This window comes from Octodon degus, unplaced genomic scaffold, assembly GCF_000260255.1.
Source record: "Octodon degus isolate 3935 unplaced genomic scaffold, OctDeg1.0 scaffold00088, whole genome shotgun sequence".
NCBI classification, from domain to species: Eukaryota; Metazoa; Chordata; class Mammalia; order Rodentia; family Octodontidae; genus Octodon; species Octodon degus.
This window is the reverse complement of record NW_004524664.1, coordinates 2,047,125-2,052,497: the sequence shown is the minus strand read 5'-3', so window position 1 is coordinate 2,052,497 and position 5,373 is coordinate 2,047,125. Positions and strand designations below refer to the sequence as shown.

At 38.3% G+C, this 5,373-nt stretch overlaps 1 non-coding gene across 1 annotated transcript; it reads left to right on the top strand.

The window, feature by feature from the left end:
* The first annotated feature begins 1,720 nt into the window (after positions 1–1,720).
* Positions 1,721–1,828, top strand: LOC111818351. Its single transcript, XR_002822370.1, has one exon. It is a non-coding gene; the product is annotated as a U6 spliceosomal RNA (small nuclear RNA).
* Positions 1,829–5,373: the final 3,545 nt, after the last annotated feature.

The following is a 5,373-nucleotide window of genomic DNA, read 5'->3' as shown; positions in this document are numbered from 1 at the left end:
GTTTTATCTTTTGTCTTGAGGTCTGGTCTATAGTAGAGGTGCCTGACTCCCCCACAGTTGCAAGTTATCTCATCTTCTGCACTGGCACTTTGAGGGCCTAACCCTATCTGACTGCCTATAACATTTTATCTAATTTAGCTACCTATAATATTCCCCCCTTTGAATAAATACTCTGAACTGCCATGAGGGAGTAATGGGTGATGACCAATCTGGCTTCTTCAAGTTGAAAGGGGTCATAACTGTTGATCAGCAGTTAGAGATACTCTACAGAGGATCTAAGGTCCTCACCGGACACCAAGCATTTTCATGTTGGGTAGGCATATAGCTTTAAGACAGGAGGAGACAAAGCCAAAGAAAAAATTAAGTATGCATGGGCCAAATAATAGGATCAACAGGACAATAATAAATATAGTCAATAAAGATTTAAACCAAAAGGATCCAATAATGGCCTCCCATAAAGAGGATAATGATAAAGTCTAGGGAATTTGTGAGTCTGACATGTCATTCATTGATTTGTCATCTAATATCTTGAGCAGCTTTTGAGATATCAGTAGAAGGATCAGGAATGTACACACAACATTCAGTTTTTATAATTGTGCAAGTACCTCCTATGTTACTGTTAGAATGTTTAATGTTGTGCTGGTTGAAGCATTTTATGAACCTCAGGGGTCAAAGGTTGGCTAGAGTGGCTTAGCATGGAGGCCCCTCCTTGGAAGGGAGGAGGGCCCATCACCCTAGGGTGTAGAAGCCCAACTTTAGAGTGACTCAGCACAAAAAGTGTACATAAAGGTGTTGAGGAAGGATTCTGCATGCCACTTCCTTGGATGTGCTTGATCTTTGCAGCCATGTCACTTCCTCAGAGCAGCTCTGGTCTTCCCAGTCAGCATGGAAGGTAGGGAGAGAGGCTTGCAAGAAGCCACAGATGCATCTGCTCCCTTTGCTTTGCTGTTTACTGCTGCCATAAATTGTTGGTCTCTGCAATGTGCTACTCTGCCTAGGAACCAGCCGAATAGAGACTAAAATATAGACTAAAACCTCCACCAACTGTGAGCTAAATAAACCTTTCCTTCCTTAAGTTAGGGTGTCAGGTATTTTGTCACAGCAATGAGTAATAAGTAACTGAGACAAATGTCATTTGATTTTGGAGGATGATCTGTTCCATTAAATGTTTTTTTTTTTTGCCGGGAGGGGAGAGAGAAACCACTTGTGATGTCATTCAAGGCCAGCTGACTATAGTTATTTAAGGCCTTGATATGTGTTATATAACCCTCTCACTGGACAAGATCTGGTGAATTGGGGCCAGGGAGATGGCTCAGTAGAATAAGCGCTTCCCTGGCAAGCACAAGGGCCTGAGTTCTATCCCCGGTTCCATCAAAAAAAAATCTGGTGAATCTTGCAAAAAGATTTTAAAAGGAAACTAACATATTTGTTATAAGTTTTATCTGTATGATTATTTAGGGTTTGGCATCCTTTAGGCAAGAACAAATTTTCTGAGAAATTAGAACATGTGTAATCAAAGTATGAGCATTACAGCTGACAGGTAAGTTTAGAAACTATTTTTAAGGGATTACAGTTGTAACCCACTGTCTCTTAAGCCCCTTTATTGATGGAGTCTGACATTTTGTTAGAAGTCTTTCTAGCTTCAGTTATTATCTCTAAATTTTTGGTGACTTACAAGAACCAAATAAATATATAATTTTGTCCAATGAAAAACTCTCCAGTGCTCACTTCAGCAGTACATATATCAAAATTGAAATAATACAGAGAAGATTAGCATGGCCCCTGCATAAGGAATGACATGCAAATTCATGAAGAATTTCATATTTTGGGAAAAGTCCAGGCCCTGATGAATTCACACTTGAATTCTACAAGAAATTTAGAGAAGATCTAATGCCAACTCTTCTCAAATTCTTCAATGAAAATGAAAGAGAAGCAAGTCTCTCAAACTGAAGTCTGGGGGAAAGCACTATTCTGATTCTAAAACCAGAGAAGGACCCAGCCAAAAAAGAGAACTGTAGGCCTGTGAACATAGCTGCAAAAATTCTCAGTAAAAGACTAGCAAACAGAATGTAACAAATCATCAAAAAGATTATACATTATGACCAAGTGGGATTCATCCCAGGAATGCAGGGATGATGGTTCAACATACACAAATCCATATATGTAGTACACCACATCAACAAAACCAAAAACAAAAATCATGTGATCACCTCAATTGATGCAGAAAGTGCTTTTGAGAAAGTCCCAACACTTATCAATGATTAAAAAAGAAAATCCTACAGGGTCCTAAGGAAATAGGTCAGCAGTCTAAGTGCCACCTGGCAAGCACAAGGACCCATGTTCAATCCCTGGAACTACAGGGTGTCCCAGTCCCAGGTGCTGAATCAGCCACCAAAACCAGGTATGGTGACACATGCCCATAATCCCAATGCTGGGGAGGCTGAGACAGGAGGATCACTGCAAGTCTGAGCTGCATAGTGCAATCCTGTAAAATAAATAAATAAATAAATGTTTTAAAAACTCTACAGATATTTGGAATAAATAGTCTTCACCTCAACCTGATAAAGGCCATTTGTGAGAAACCAACATCCAACAACATACCAAATGGGCAAAAATTGAAGGCATTCACTTTAAAATCAGGAACAAGACAAGGATATCCATGTCTGGAAACAGACAGAACAATTAGACAAGAGAAAATAGTAAAAGGAGTAATGACTGGATAGGAAGAAGTGAAATTATCATTATTTGCAAAAGACATGATACTGTATATAGAAGACCCCAAAAACTTCACTGGTGAATTGTAGATTTTATAACCAAATTCAGTAGAATAGCAGGATACAAAGCCAACACTCGCAAATCAATAGCATTACTATACAAACAGGGAATGCACTGAGAGAGCAATTATAGAAAGCACAGCTTTCACAATATCACCTAAAAAATGAAATACTTAGGAATCAATCTAACACAGGAAGTAAAAGATTTATAAAGTGAAAATTATAGTACTCTGAAAAAAGAGATCAAAGAGTGTTGCAGGCAGCCAAATTAGATAGAGATATTATAGGAAGTCGTACAGGGCCAGGCCCTCAAAGGAGATAACACTGAAGGCAAGATACCTTAGAATCTGAGAGGGACAGAAGCTCCTGCTGTGAGCCAGACCTAAAGATCAAAGAGCAAGCATAAGCTAACCTCCCTAAAGATTAGCATCCGGGATTGATTATTACCCTAAGTAAGCCAGGAAGAATCATTATCTGATGGCTCACAGATAAGGTCCTATTTTACATTACATGACTCCCTTTTCGATTTGGTCCTGGGCTTAATCAATTTTACCTGAGCAATGGTGCTTGTAATCTCATTGGTTGACCATAGTTTTGTCCCACCCCACATCCACCTAAGCAAGTTCCCATGTTCTCCACCTTAGCCCCGCATGGTTTTACACTATAAAAGTCCCTGGAAGAGACAGTTTCCTGGGGACAAGGTGCGCCGGTCTCCCTCCTGTCCCTCTCTTGGACAGGAGCTTTCTTTCCCTCAATAAATATATTTTGCTCATAACCTGTTTGTTCCTAAAATTCATTCTTCAGTTTTAGAGAACACGAACTAGACCACGTCAGGTTGGGAGATCATTTTTCTCTATGTCATTATACATAGAGAACCTGTCATTATACAGGTTCCCTGTATCATTTGGATGTCACCCACCCGAGATCAGTTTTTCTCTCTGTATCAAGAAGACTTAAGAAATTGGAAAGATATTCTTTGCTCATGAATAAGAAGAACCAACACTGTAAAAATGATCATACTCCAAAAATTGTTATACAGATTTAATTCAATCCTAATTAAAATGCCATTAGTATACCTCACATATCTAGAGAAAATATTCCTAAAATTCATCTGGAACCAGAAGAGACACAGAATTTCAAAAGCAATCCTAGGCAACAAAGAAAAGGCAGGAGACACTACAATCCCTGACTTGAAATTATAGTGGCAAAAAAAACACACCTGAGGCTCAGTGGAACAGAATATAAGATGGAGCACAACTACAAACACACTCAGCTGTGTTATCTTTTACAAAGGGGCCAAATTTATTCTTTAAAAGAGATAGCTTCTTTAATAAATGATGCTGGAAAAACTGGCTTTCCATGTACTGAAAGCTAAAACTAACCCATATCTATCACCATGCACTAAAATACAGTCAAAATGAATCAAAGATTTAACTATTAAACTGAAACACTAAATCTTTTGGACGAGAAAGTAGTTAGAAACCATAAGGACATAAGGGGTAGGTAGAGAGTTCATGAACAAAAATCAAACTGCACGGGAAATACTACAAAGAATCAACAATTGGGACCTCATCTTGTTGAAAAGTTTCTGAACAGCGAAGAAATCACCAAGAGAGTAAAAAGAAAGCCCATAAGTTGGGAAAAACTTATAGCAGATTGTTCTTCAGACAAAGGACTCCTATGAAGAACAGATTACAAAATAACAGGCCTCCAAAATTTGAAGACTCAGTCCAAAAATGGGCATTTGAGATGAATATATACTTCACAAGTGAAGAGATACAAATGGCAAATAAATATATGAAAAAATGTTCAACATAATTGGTCATTCAAGAGATGCAAATTAAAACAACATTGAGATGCCATCTTATACCAGAAAGAATGGCTATCATCAAGAAGTCAGCCAATAACAAATGCTGGCTAGGCTGTGGGGAAACAAGAAGCCTTCTTCACTCGGTGGGAGTGCAAGCTGGACAATCATTATGGAAATGAGTATGGAGGTTCCTCAAAAAGCTAGTATGGGAGGTGCCATTCAAGCCAGCTATTCCCCCCCACCCCAGGTATTTTTAAAAAAGAACTGAAATCACCATACCAAAGTGATATATGTGCACCTATGCTTATAGCAGCAAAATTTGTCATAGCTAAATCTTGAAAACTCAAATGTTCTTCAATTGAGAAATGGATAAAAAAAAGATACGGTATTTTTACGCAATGCAGTTTTACTCAGCTATAAAAAAAATAGATAAATTCAGAGCTTTTGTAGATAAGTGCTTGCAACTAGAGACTCTCTTGGTAAGTGAAATAAATCAGATCCACATATGCAAACATTGTATTATTTCACTAGTGTGAGAACCTGAAAGAGTAAATAAATCGAGTGTGATGGCACATGCCTGTAATCCTAGTACTCTCAAGATTGAGCCAGGAGGATCTCTGAGGTTCAAGACCAACCTGGGGACTACAAAATTGAGCACAAAGCCAAACTGCATAGTGAGATCCTCTCTCAAAAAAAAAAGAAAAAAGAGTAAATGAAATCTGAAAGGTACAATAGATACTGTGAAAGGGAAATAATTTATTCAATGGGAAGGAAAAACTGGGATGAGGA